The sequence below is a fragment of the Haemaphysalis longicornis genome, unplaced genomic scaffold, assembly GCF_048455015.1.
Source record: "Haemaphysalis longicornis isolate Haplotype H1 unplaced genomic scaffold, Haemaphysalis longicornis Haplotype H1 scaffold_11, whole genome shotgun sequence".
Lineage (NCBI taxonomy): Eukaryota > Metazoa > Arthropoda > Arachnida > Ixodida > Ixodidae > Haemaphysalis > Haemaphysalis longicornis.
In genome coordinates this window covers 26,447,977-26,462,552 of record NW_027526214.1, presented here as the reverse complement: position 1 = coordinate 26,462,552, position 14,576 = coordinate 26,447,977, and the positions used below count along the sequence as shown (strand labels likewise).

The following is a 14,576-nucleotide window of genomic DNA, read 5'->3' as shown; positions in this document are numbered from 1 at the left end:
CGCGTGATGGATCTCCGCGGATGTGTTATGGTGCTGTAAACTGGGTACACCGAGACTATCATGCAGGCGTATGTTTCCTTCACCATCAACCAAACGCAGTTCTTTTCAAAAAAACGTTTCAAACGGCGGCTATGTGTGAGGTGAGGCTCCCGTTGTAACGACGACGACGATGACAACGTGGCGGGAACATAGTCATGTATTACTTGCAGCGGAAGTGCCGGCTACGGGGATTGCCCTTAGTGTGAATTCGCCGAGAAAAAATAAGTGGCAAGCCTCACGACCGGCTGAAGTGGGCCAATAGGAGCAGCCACAAGCAAGTAGCTGGGGAGGCCAGGCTGGAACAGAAGATAACGCCGGGTTGAGTGGAACAAGTTGGTCAAAGAAGCACGACGTCCAGGTGGAAGACTCGAAGCTCGTGGGGTTTTGTGGTCCAGAGCAAGACAGGGGTCTACGTGACAGGCCCCTCGGAATCCTAGAGCCGGGATGCAAATGCTCACTTGCGGAGGCGCGCAACGATGGTGTGCTGAGCTGTTGGACGACCCGCCGCCTGCTGCCCGTTGAAATAATTTTACAACTCAGTAAACATTGGTGGCATGAAGGGAAATGAACTGTTTTGAATGCCCATTTCAAATACCAAAGTTTAATGCGCTGTACTATTAGTTTCAAGCGGTGCATCAAAAAACCGATTCTGTCATTGCACTCACCAGGATTCATAGTGTTGCAAAATGTAAAGATTAGAGCCCTACGACCAACGCTGCTTTCTGTATTGTTCCTCGAAAAATAGCTAATCCTCTCTAATTATCTCAGTGAATATTTCAACAACTGAAAACATAATGCGAGATTTGAAATCAGTGTTGAAAAAGAGCAAGCCTGATAAATTTTTCACGGTTTACTTATGAATTAAAAGAAGCAGTTTTAAGAGAAATAGTTCGCGTCTTGGAACGTCTCGCATCTTCGAACATCTCGTAAAACATGTGGCTTGCACATAACGACGCCACCAGAGTTTGTGATCGATCGCTGGCAGCTTCATCCGCGCTGCTCGAGATGAGAGCTGCAGATTTCCACTGGGCAACCAACCCAGCAACACGGCAATACCGTGACGTCAGTGCAAGCTATCACCCCTCAGCAAAACGCGTCTGCAAATTTTGGTTTCAAGTACAGAAAGCACGGAACAGCGGAATAGCAGTTCGACACGGCTGTAACGGCTGCGAAACCCCGGCAGCGACTGGGTGCACTGCGGCCCTCGACTCCGAGCGATACTTTCTACATCTGCCCCCCCCCCCCCCGCCTAACACACTCACCCACTGTTGGAACCGGGCCATCCTAGCTCAGTCACCACTGTGGCGACGCTGCCCTGCTTGGTCCACCATCAAGCGGCACCGAGCAGAACGATGAAGTTGTGGAGCCGTCCCAGGCAGCACAGGACTGTTCGGCCTAAAACAGGCCGGTGTACTTTGGCCGGTGATTTTCAGTCGGGCCGTTTTCCGGCAGCCTTGTTCGGCCCATGTCCAAATGTGGGCCTTTTGGCCGTATACGGCCGTACTCCCATGGCTGTCCAATGGCCAGTGTACGTCGGCCAGTCGACCGGCTTACGGTCATACGGCCAGATTCCAGCCGTAGGGCTCCGGCCATTCCAAAGCCACCCGTGTACGGGCAAAGTACGGCCGCCGGAGGACAGCCGAGATGCGGTCGTCGGACTCCAGCCGGACTAAAGCTACCGGAAATACGGCCGTGCTACGGGCATTGGAGTTCGGCCACAGTACGTTAACTGTACTGAGGCCGGTCACTGCATGTCGCGCAAGCAGATGACTCATTCGCGCAGTGCAGAAGCAGCACAAACCCAGCATTCTGGGTCCAATGCAGCCACATCAAAGTGAGCTCGCGCGCAACCACCAGCCGTCAAGATTTCAGCGCAGCCTTGCTTAATTACCAGCCTCAGTTGACAGCAAAATTCATTTAATAAACAGTGCTCACAAATTGTCGTTCCTTTAATTGCTGTGCCTCTTTTACTGCCGAACACAGAAAATATTCAGTAGAGCTTGAATAGATGTATTGTCCAGGTCCTGATATCCTCTGTGGGCGGCTTACCTGTAATAAAAGGGGAAAGAGGAGGGGGGGGGGTATGGCGGAGGGCGAATACTTTGGTGGGTTGAATTTCAGAGAGATAAATTGCACCGCTTTTAGCCAATTTCTTTTAAGGCAATATTCCAGCCACCTTCATGCTATGACTACATAAACTATTTTTATAACAGTTGCTTGACCAATTTCGCTGTATATAAAACCGGCATGAATGCCTTTACGAAGCGTTTTGCTTCTTAACAAAACACTCAGGAGCATTTATTATGACTCCTTCACAAAAAAAGTATATCAAGTTTTTGCCCATTTTTGCTTGCAAAGACATTTTCTACTCGATTGACTTTTCTGATGATCTTGCGCAGGGCTGATCCTAAGAAGGAGCGAACAGGTACTTTCATTTCCAATCTATTTAATGTTGTTCTTATGAGTATACGTCCACACCACTTAATAGTACAAAAGAACTTAATTTTCTACTAATGTCATACTACGTTCAAACAATTCTAGACGCGTTGCGAATGACGCCCTGCTTCAGGTGGCTGCATATCCCTCTGTGTTCACGCAAGCAAAGGGGTAAAATTAGAGTTACATAATTTGTCGCAAACCAATAACATAGCAATGGTAGTATGCATACAGGAAACCTTGCATACTGCAACGAATAGGGCAATAAATATTTTATTGGTCAAGGTTGAACGCGTAGGATTCTCAACCTGTCGGATGCAAACTTGCGCCTCTGGAAGTTTATTTAATCATTTCTTTATTTCTTTGTTTATTTATTTTTTATTCATCTATTTATTCATTGTTTTATTTATTTATTTATTTATTTATTTATTTATTTATTTATTTATTTATTTATTTATTTATTTATTTATTTATTTGATGCCTGCTTGCCTTTGCATGCAGTACAGAAGGGAGATGCATAACACTAAGCATTAAATATGAGACAAAATAACAAAATAATTCTACAAGGCACGCTGGAAATCGTCAATATAAACAGTTTATGCAATCATACGTGGAAGATAATTACACTGCAGTATTGATGTAAAATTAAATGAATCGCGCAAGGCGTCACCTTTAAAGGAAAGTAATAATTTGCTTTAAGCTAGCGGTCCCCCTTTGCGATATGTAGAATGGCGCTTGGACGTACTTCTCCCCTTCTACTCCAGTTTTCGAATGATAGATATTACAAAAAAAGTTCAACCTGTGGTTTCGTAAGTGAATTTTCATGTCCTGCTATTTCAGTTTACTTTTACTTTCTCTCATGCTAAGTTGAGCGTGCCAATTACCTAATACGAATCGCACTGACATATTCTGTATGTTTTCGAGCGTATCAACAAGCTGTTTGGTATAGGGATCCACGAAAACACATGCGTACTCCTAGATTGAGCGCACACAGGGTGTCGGAACGAAATGTTTTTCGTTCCGTTTTTTGTTTCGTTCCCCAGAAAAAAAGTTCCGTTCGGTTTCTGTTCCGGAACGAACAAAAAACGTTCCGTAAAGGTTCGTAACGGTATTTTTTTATAAAATAAACAGTAATAGAATACTTAATAAAATTTGTATAATATAAATTGATAAATTATTAATTAGAAACTTCATAATTTGGTGTTTGCGTCCCAAAACTACCATATGATTAAGATGGACTCTGCAAGAAACTTCGAAGAAAAGTAACAACAAAAACTTAGTATTTATTTTTCCTCCTATTTGAATCCCGCATTATCGTTAAGGAAGTGAGCACGATTTCAGAAGCAGCAGATCATCGAGTGTACTCTCCGACAAGCGAGACCGCTGATCCAACAAAACAAACTTCAGTGCAGAAAATGCCCTCTCCACACTTCAACATTTCAACATATTTCAACATATTCAACAAAAATTTCAACATATTTGTGCTCCTTGGAAGGCACGGCTCTTTGTCCAGCATTTCTAGCAAAAGTACCATGCCCGATAATCCTGGCTAACTTGTCAAACGCGATTCAGTTCCATCCTCAGCTTCCTTCGTTTTCAGAAACGCTTCGAGGGCGTCTTCCGGTTCTTTAGAAGTGGGCGCAGCGGTACTCTCTGAAATGCAGCTGCTACATTGCTTCTGCTGAAGGCCTGTGAAGGCTGTGATTCGCTTCCAGGTTTTGCACAGATGCATCCTCGCTTGATATTTTTGATCAGGTGTCAGCAGAAGGCGATAGCGGTGGTCCATGTACAATGCAGCACAAAGGATATTCGTACTGCAGAGATTTCGTTCTCGTTTCTTCATGGACTGAACCAGGGCCTGTGCCAGTGGCGACGGTATCGCTGATGTCTCCATAGAAATCTCCGACTGTCAGTTGTTCTGTCTGAAGCACCTTCGTGGCTTCTTGTGCTGGTTGAAGGGATTGGATCAGAACTGCTACTTTTGCCCACATGCTGTCAGTCCAACTTGCGGTCTGTTCATGTGAAAGGAAGTCTTTAGCGAAGTCCTTCAGTTCAACGAACCTGGTCAACATGTTCAATGTCGACATCCAGCGTGTCGGGCAATCAATAATGTTAGTGCACTTCAGCTTGACTTATCAACACTAACTAAATGGTGCCAAAAATGGCAAATGCAAATAAACGTAGAACAAACTAAACACGTCCGATTTTCTTCCGTAACTAGATCAGATAGTTATATTTATCTAATAATTGACTCCGAAATTCAGACGGTTTCATCCTTTAAATACCTGGGCGTAACATTGACGTCCGACTTAAACTGGGGTCCCCACATACAAAAAATCACTTCGAAGGCGTTTAAAAAGCTTGGATTGCTTAATCGTCACCTTCAGCTATCCATTTCTGACACGAAGCTTCAGGCGTATAATACCCTGATTCGCCTTCTCTCGAATACGCGCAAATAATATGGCATCCTCACCAAATTGGACTTAATAACACAATTGAATCAGTGCCTAACAAAGCCGCTCGATTTATTATGTCTTCATACTCGCGATACCAAAGCGTTTCTGCCTTGAAAGAGCAACTAAATCTTCCCCCTGTCACCCTGCGCCGGCAATTTTCAAGGTTATCTTTTTTCCATGCACTGTACCATAACCCAGCGGCCTTCACTCGCAAATGTATCGTTCCGGTACCATATACTTCGGCACGCGTAGATCATGCTTACAACGTTAATCCCATTTTTGCCCGCACAAAAAAATATCACAATTCTCCTCTTGTATTGGCCATAAACGAATGGAATTCTTTACCTGCAAACCTAGCCACACCAACAGACGCTTCTTCTTTTCAAACAGCACTTCTCTCCTTTTTAACGACTGAAAGAAATATCTAACTTTAATTTCATTGTGTCTGTTATGTTGTAAAAATATTGGTTCTTCCCTGTACGACATTATATCGCTTGTTATTGTTTGTTTCATAGTTTTGTTTAGCGTTGTACTGTGCGATTTTGGAGTGCAATTCTTGTATTACTGTTTTTCTTGCTATTCTGTTCCCACGATGTTATTTTTAATATAATTGTATTTTTAGTGTGTTATACCTCAATCCCCCCCTATGTAATGCCCGCCAGGGCCCTTAGGGTACTTAAATAAATAAATAAATAAATAAATAAATAAATAAATAAATAAAGAAACAACAATAACAGGCTTCCTTAGCCCTAGCTTTCTTATCAAACCCATTGCACTTTGTACGCGCAGTTTCTTCACATGTGCGCGACACTGTGCAACGAGGGTGTTTGAACCGGAATCCTTAAGAGCATCGCTGACTGCCAGTTGCAGCGTGTGCGCAGCACATCTGACGCCTAACTTAAAATTGACTTCATCAAGACCAAGGCAATCGGCGTCTTGTCCACCAGAGAGCCGCAATATCCAAATTCAGGGTAGCCGCTATCGTCATCCTCGTCTGAACTGGAAGCGTCGGGTTCATTGTCTGTTTCACTGAGAAGGCGAGCAGCCTTTAGCATGTTTGCACTGTTGTCAGTTGTGACACTGTACACCTGGGTGACACTGAGGTCGTAGCGAGACAGAGTGTTTTTCACCTGTGATGTCAAATGCTCTGCAGTGTGCCTATCGTAAAGCTTGTTCATGGCCAGAGGTTGAAGAATTAGTTTTCCATTTTCGGCATACTGTGCGTTGATGCCAAGCAGAGCCCTGTCAAGTCACGTTGCGCTGTCGGGTTTTAAAGAAAACATGCGATTTTTCAGCGACTGCGAAATTTCTTCTCGCTTGCTTTTTGCTTTTTCCTGGACCCTGTCCTTTACAGTCTCTGCTGTGATGGCTCGTTTGCATTGAGCGCTTTTAGGACCGGATCGATTATTTTCCGAAAGCATGAGTCATCAATTAGCCGAAATTGCCGACCGTTTCTTGTGACTAGTTCAACGCAGCTATTCATGATGCTGTCCTCTGTTATTTCGAGCGAAGCACACTTCGATGAAATGGGTTTAAACATGTCCTGCATATCCACTTGCCTGTGCTTTGCCGCAGGAGAGCCTTCCGCCTCGTCCGACGCAACACGCTTTGTAGAGTGGGCTTTGTCGGCCTGAATGTTGTCGTACACTTCCTTGTGGTGTCGCTGCAAATGACGGTCGAGGTTCCCACCATGGTCGCCCGACACAACGTGCTGGCAGTCCTCAATCTGGCATGTCGATGTCTTTGAGAAGCTGTCATACTTGAAATACCGTCGAGCGCGATTTGCTCTGTCGCGTCCCATTTTAACTAGCTGCAAACGTTGTTACGAGGGACTTGGGAGGTGGCCGAACATCAGCAATGTTCGCTTGGAGTCACTCGTATAAACGTAGTGGACGCGCACTTTACGGCTCGCTGAAGGTGCCTTTCTCACGCTTGCTCGAGCGGTTCGCGTTACCTGACCCGCCGGATGTATGACGGGTGAGATATCGTGTTCCACGCCGCCTGCGCCGCCGCGCCATCGGAGACCGGGGGGGGGGGGGGGGGGGGGTTTGGGGTGGGGGGGGTTTCACCACTTCTCTTCGCTTGAAAAATGGACTTGAGTTCCAGCAACCGATTGTTGTGTGCGCTTTTATCGTCGGTCGTCAGCCTACGAGACAGTAACAACGTCGGTAACGAAACACACTGCACGAATGTCACGCCTCCTCTTTGAATGTTCCACCGAACAGGAAAAACGAAATAAAAAAAGGCAGGCAGTATGTGGTGAATGGAAAAAAAAGTAGTTTGACTACTAGTCTATGGTCGAAGCTAACTGGTGGAAAATAAACTTGCTCGCGCATGCGCAGTAACTATTTTGCAAGCTGTCAATGGTGCATACACCAATCCACTGCACGGTTGACAAGGCAAATGATACTGCCGGAACTCAACATGGTGGTGCTAGCGACGTGATGTGGACGTACAAAGGGCCACAACGTTGCCTTGACCGTGCATTTCTTGGGACCGTGCAGACATTTCCCGTGAACGGAAAACCATTAAAAATATTTTGGTTTCACTCCGGAACGAAATAATATATAACGTTTCGGTTACGTTTTCGTTCCGGTCAAAAATATCGTTTTTTTCGTTTTTCGTTTTTCGTTTTCGTTCCGTTCCGACACACTGCGGCAGTGCTGCGCACATAAGTGAAATCCGGTTGTTCTTTTAAGTTAGGGGGAGGTTCGTTGAAATTTTATCTCGGAAAGCCGAAAACACGTGCAGCCGTAACTATTATGTTGTGAACGTGCCTATTTCTCTAAGAACTCGTTAAATAAACTCCTCGTTATTTATATTCCCCGGCCGTTCTTCAAGCAGTGTAAGTTACTGTATACGCATTCAATTGGAATTAAAGTTTTCTTGTAAAGTTGACGTTAACACATTTTTTAAGATTCAACGACTTTTCTGTATCAGGACACCAGGATGTTATTAATTTGAATCATGCTGCAAGTATTTTGAATCACGTTCATTCGCTCTAGTCCTGTAAATTACACAGTCATTCGCGAACATTTTTAACGAAGATTTGAGGCCACACAAACAAAAGAGGGCCCGCAACCGAACCTTTGGCGAATTCCTGAGGTCGCGGGAACATATCCGGATGAACAACCATTGAGAGCGCCCAGCTGCTGTCTTATAGTGATATACTCGGCTATCCATGCAATAACCAATTCATTCAGTTTATTGCCCGCATTGTACTAACAAGAAGGTGATATGAAACACCGTCAAATGCTTTTTTGCCGCACAAGAAAATAGTCAGCTACTTTAAGCTCATCTATTGCTAGAGCCAAATCGTGTGTTAACTGGACAAGCTGCGTTGAGCAAGAAAAACCCGACGAAATCCGTGTTTGCTAGGATGCTGGCGATTATGTTTAACCAAATGAGTCATATCCCAAGTGTAGCTTATTTCAATTTCAAACACCGCAACTAAATTAACATCCAGGCTTCGTCATTCACAAGTTTCTGTTGTTATGGCAAATTCAAAATAACAATTGTTTCTAAATAGGCCGTCATAAAGCCCCATGAAGTAACATAGTGCCGGGCACGAAGTTGAGCCTACCAATGCACGAGCTTAGCCTCTTCTACGTTTATCACAAACAATATAGTGCACATTGTTTTTCGCAGTATTATTGTGAGAAGAATAGCCGAAAACTTGCGCTTTTGCGCGCCCTTGCCTTTCTTTGGTGGGGAGTCCTTGACATGGCGCCGGCTGAGCCCCTGCGTGGTGGCCGCTTGCTCGACACCCTTTAAGGCCACTTATTTTGGTGAACCACCGCCATCTCGTGTAGGACATCGCTGCCGGGTCGGTATCTCTAATGGTCTCTATTTCTTGAGGGGGCGAACAGCCTCGAGCTGATGCGTCGACGAAGTCGACGTGCGAGGCGTTGTAGCGGCTATGACTGGCGAGGCTTAGCTTACCCGTCGGTGTGGCACAGTCTTCTTGTGGCAATAAATTGCATTTTGATGGCCTAAACGTTTCCCTGGTAATGTCCAGTGAGTCCTTGCACCTTGCCCGTTCACCTAGAACACTCAATACTGTTTGAAAAACGTAGTTCGTTCATTTAAAATGTAGAAACACCGAGCGGACGAAAAACGTGTCTGCGCCATTCGACTCCCTAACGGCTCTTTCTTCACCCAGGGAAAAACCGGTCCTACATCGGAAGGTATTCTTCCAAGCACGTCTGTGCATGAATTCTCGGCGCCCAGACGCACGTCGTTGTTCGCATAATGACGTATAACCTGATACTTTATGAAGGCCGGTCTCCTCTTGAACACCGCTTGCCGAAAATTCTGCGGCCGTTCGCTTGCCGTAATTCGGCCGAGGACGCTAACCAAATGAAAAACGTACATTCTGAGGCCGTAAGTCGGCCGGTCTCCTTTATAACACCGGCTGCCCGAAGAAAACGAATATTCTGCCGCCGGACGCGCGGTTCACCGTTGAAAGAGCGGATGAACAGCAGCCGCGCTACGGCCGGTCTCCTTTCGAACACCAACTACCACAAGAATACGGATATCCTGTGGCCGTTCGCTTGCCGTGCTTCGGCTGAACACCGCTTCCCGAAAGAAAACGGATGCCCTAAAGCCGTATTCCGGCCGATTTCTTTCTCAACATCGGCAGCCGAAAGGAAACTGAATATCTAGCAGCCGGGCAGCTGCCGTTGTGCGTCTGAACACGGGCGGCTGGAGAAATACCGAAGCGCTGGTTGCCGAATGTTAGCCGCTCGTCGTATGATCAGCGGCTGCCAGAACCTGGATGCTGGCCGGACATGCCAGAAAGCGGCCATAGACGGGCCCGTCTTCGGACACACTTTCTGTTCCGCCTGGGGTCGGTGAATTCAGTCTGCATTTTTATACAGTATATGCGAAGGTAGCACGAGCGTTAAATGGTTCGGGCAAAGGCTATAGCACTTCTCAAATCAGTGCCTCTTATTACATGCCGTGGCACAGCCCCTGCTTCAAGTCTGGTTTTATCCCAGCAGGCATTGCTCGGAAAACTGGATGCCACTCACTCCCACTCACGCAAAAAATATATTCATCCAAACCCACTCACTCGCACTCGCACTCGTCAGTCCGCCCTCAACACGCGCACTCCCTCGCATCACGCTCGCCACTCCGCCCTTACTACTCACACTCACTCGCGCTCACGCTGGCCACTGGTCCCCACCACTTGCAATTACTCACGTTCACGATCGCCACTCCGCTCTCACAACTCGCACTCATCGCGCCCACGCTCACCCTTCTACCCTCACCACTCGCAATCGCTCCCGCTCACGCTCTCCACTCGTCCTCAGCACTTGCACTTACTCGCGCTCACGCTCACCCCTCCGCCCCACCACTGGCACTCACTCGCACTACTCGCACTCACGCTCGCCACCCCGCCCTCCCCACTCGCACTCACTCCCGCTCACACTCGCCTTCCTCCTCACCAATCGCACTCGCGCTCAAGCTCACCACTCGTCGTCACAACTCGCACTCACTCACGCTTACGCTCACCACTCGTCCCCACCACTGGTAATCGCCGTTTACACTCCCTCGCACTCGCACTCACCACTTGATATGGCCACTCACACTCACCCGCAATCGCCACTCGCTTCCTCCACTCACACGCATTCTCCACTCCCATCACCCACTCCAGCTCACTCACAACCTCCGCTAATTCACATTCGAACTGACTTTGTTTTGTTTGTTTTAGCACGGGAGTTTAAAATTCGCCTTTATTGTCAACCACATGAATTGGTCCATTTTACGGAGACCTCCGATGCGGCCCTATTGACACCGACACCACTATACTACGTGAAGCGAGAAAAAAATTGGGAGTTGTAAAGGGACACTGAAGTGAATTTGTCAAGCTCCCGTTTTTGCTTGCACTGCGTAGACTGGCTCAAATTAGCACACTTTTCATCGTTTATCCGGTTGACAAATCGGTAATTATTTTACAAAGCGCGAAAGAAGAAAAACTACCGTGCGCGGTTTGTGGCGACCGCACCAACGAAAGCTGTGACGTTGGGAGGAGCGGGCACCGTGATTGGACGATGCCCAAGGTGAGCAACCAAACAAGTTTCGGTTTCGGTTTCGGTTCTGTAAAACACAACCGGTGGCGTTGTTGGATGGGCATTCTCAATAACTCAGTAATCATCGTACCGCGCTTCTACCATGTTGCCAGCTGTAAAAATGCATAAAGATAAGCCTCCCAGGACGGCTTGTAATCGTAGCATTCACTAGCCGAGGCCTACGCAGTGCATGGACGCCCTCCGCGTACCCGCAGACGCCCAAATGTTATGCGGTTTTCCCCCCATATTTGGAGCTTGCCTCACTCATGCCTGTACCGTAAAAAGCGTGTTTGCACCAGGCCAAGGGTCTGTTCATTCTGGCCTGTGCCCACTGCCCGCAAGCAGTCGGTGCTTATGGCAACAGCACGCCAACGAGAACTCGCTAGCGCGCCAGTGCCAGCCTGCGCGCGTTCTGTGAACTAGTTCGTGGAGCCATGAACGTTGCGGCCCAAACAAAGATGAACTCAATGTTGAAAACAGCGGCAGAAAACAAAAAGTTAACTTACAAAAAAAAAAAGAAAAAGCACGTAACCGCGAGGACTCGAACTCGTGACTTGCAAAACACTTGGTTTCAACATACCTAGAGCCTTAGACAACTCGGCCACGAAATGGGCTGCGCCGACCATGGTAATATAAGGTATATATTGTATAACAAGTTTATATTTTTATTTAGTTTTGCCATTTCAAGCACCTTAGGTGACTATTTGTTGTATTGCGCTCGTGCAGTAAGCGTCCCCCGAGTTTCACAATAGCTCACGTCTAGCAATTGCATTTCGTAGAAGGGAAAGTGTTCGCAGATGGGTAGTCATGCTGCTGACCGCTGTGCTTGTTCGCCCAGCGCAAAAAAGTGCTTCCCGCACCCTATTTTTACGCTGTACGGCAAAAATATCAGTTGATTTTATTTCTTTAGTACCTATATTGACTTCGCTGACTCTTCTCCTGCCTTCAAGAGGCCTTATATTTTCCTACGGGCGTACCAGTCAGCGAAGCGTCGCATGTGCGCTTGTGCAGCGCTTGTGTGAAGCGACCTTGACTTAAAGCTATAAACAGTGTACAAACTAACCAAGTAAAGAAAGGCCCATTCTTCCATTCACAAACGTGTCCTGGCTTCGTTTCAACTGAGCGAACGAATTGCGACGACCCGTCGGCGTCCGGCGGACGAAACGCTGGGCCGACTGACTCTGTCTGAAGGCCGGGGAGCCGTGCAGATAGCGCAGCCAATTGCGAGCTCGGCTCCTCTCGACGTCACACGAAAACGCCGCAGAAAATGGGCGAGCGTAAAGAGAGGAGGACAGCATTTTCGAATGAAGTTTTCTACTAAATAAAAGCGCGTAAACGCGCCCAGAGTGGTCGTAACATGGCCTGGGGACCCCGGACTACAATTTGCGCAAGTAATCCCGCAATGTTTACATACCACTTCAGTGTCCCTTTAAGAGATAAGCTTTAACATAGGCTATGAGGCATGCCCCAAAACAATCATTAACTCATACCAACTTGATCCAACTGAAAAAACAAGCCTGTATTACGAGAAGTAAAGCGCCGAGCTTTCTTCCGTGAACCTTGGTCAAAGGCACAGTTTAAAAGCGAAAATGGTTCGACAGTGTTAGGATGGCGGAATTGGATAGGCGTCGGCTTCATATCGCGGGTTCAGTCCTCACCAAGGTAAAGGGTTTTCTTGAGGGCCTTGATGTGCCTTCGATTTGCATCATCATCGTTTTTCGATACCCACAGTGTAAAGTTGGCTTTCCTACGGGGCTTTTACTCGGGCTCCCACGCCATCACCAAGGAATAAAAGCTTCATATAAAAGATGGCGAAGTTTACACTAAGTTGCGCAAGGCTTACACCACAATGAAGCTTGCTAATTTCTTTCTCTGTAGGCACTCTCTTTCGATGTAAGCACCACGACGCATTGCATTAGTTTGAAATTATTTACATGTTGCATCGTCCCTTTTCACTGTAGTAGTAGTAGTCATTGTCATAACCAACTGTACCGTTGTTCAAGCATGACTAGCGGGTCCGTGTCGTTTTGTCCGCAGGTGAAACCGACTTCCCGAACTGGGCGTCTGTAGCGCGAGCTGCCTTGTGGTCACCCCTTGAGGCGCAGAAATACGTGAACTGTATTTCTTCACGAGCGCCACGCGCAAGCCAGGACGACGCCGGGCGCTTCTCGTGAGACGCTTGCGCGTGCGCTCGGTAAACAGACGGAGCAACCATGATGGCATTTTTTTAATGACGCTGCACACCACAGACATTGCGGCCATCAACATCAGCCTCACTGTTAAATACACACGCTGAAAAGGGAGTAAAACGTAACCTCCCAAAGCGGCAATGCAGCTGCTAAGTGCAACAGCTAAAAAATATTTCTCTATGGCGACAGTCTTTCAGCTTCAAGTGAAGACTCCAGGCAGTGGCATCTGCTATTTTGCTAGGCCGATTATTGAGCACTCAATACACAAAAATGAATTTAACCTCCGTTTGTAGAGCGCGCTTTAGGTTACATGGGGAGGAGCCGGAGGAATAACTTTATTTTACGCTGGTTAGGAAACAGTGTAGCTCTGGCTGCACTCATGGCCTGTCGTACCAGTTGTCGCTGATCTTCCGGGTCCGAGCTGAGCAACGCAGCTTTCCACTGCTCAAATGTTGGGTTGGGTATTCGGGGAATGTTTAGAATGTCGGGGCAGTCCCACGTAACGTGGTAAAGGGAAGCATACTTGGTTGTGCAAGAAGGGCATTTGTTCGATGGGTAAATTGTAGGATACATGGCTTGGAGCCTTCCTGGTGCGGGAAGGTGTTTGTTTATAGTTGACGCCAGAATGTCGCTTCTTCTCTCGTTAGGGGTTGTGCGGAGGATGAAAGGCTTGTCGGATGAGTCACTGGTGTGGTAGAATTGTGTTGTATTGAAGCATTATGGGCTCCGGGTAATATTGCTCCAGTGGCGGCGGGGAGGCATGGGTTCGGGCGACAGCGTTAGCTTCGTGATGGTCACGAAGAGAGTCGTGTCCGGGAGTCTCCACCCGTTTAATGAGGTGCAGAGTTTGGGCTGTGTATTTCGTACTGTACTTGAGTGTGGGGAGTGTAGATCTGTTGTGTGTGATAGTAAGCCCCAATATTCTTAACTCGTGAGTGTAGGGGATGGGGTTTGTGTCGCCAATAGTCGTATTGACGGTTGGGGGGAAGAGCGGGTTTTGGGAGGTGTCATGATAAGTAGGGAAGATTTGGTGGGCGAGCATGCGAGGCCAAGAGGGGTGATGTGCGTGAGGACGTGGTCGAACCCTGTTTGCAAGGTGTCTTCTATATGGGTATTACTGCCACGTGTCACCCATAGGGTGATATCATCTGCATAAATGGTGCTGCGAAGTGCGGGGATGTTGAGGAGTTGGGGAGCGAGTGGAATGAGAGTACTATAAAAAAGTAGTGGTGAGAGAACTGCCCCTTGGGGAGACCGGCCATTAAGCATATGGAAAGGCATGGATTGTATGGGGCCTAGTTTGACAGTGGCTGTGCGTTAGTAAAGGAAGTTGTGGATATAGATATAAAATTGCGTTCCAAGCCGCGTTTGCTGATGGCTTC

The 14,576-nt window shown here is 47.2% G+C and overlaps 1 pseudogene; it reads right to left on the bottom strand.

Moving 5' to 3' along the window:
* Window positions 1-3,792: 3,792 nt before the first annotated feature.
* On the bottom strand, window positions 3,793-6,732 carry LOC144160831 (uncharacterized; annotated as a pseudogene).
* Between the last annotated feature and the right edge of the window lie 7,844 nt (window positions 6,733-14,576).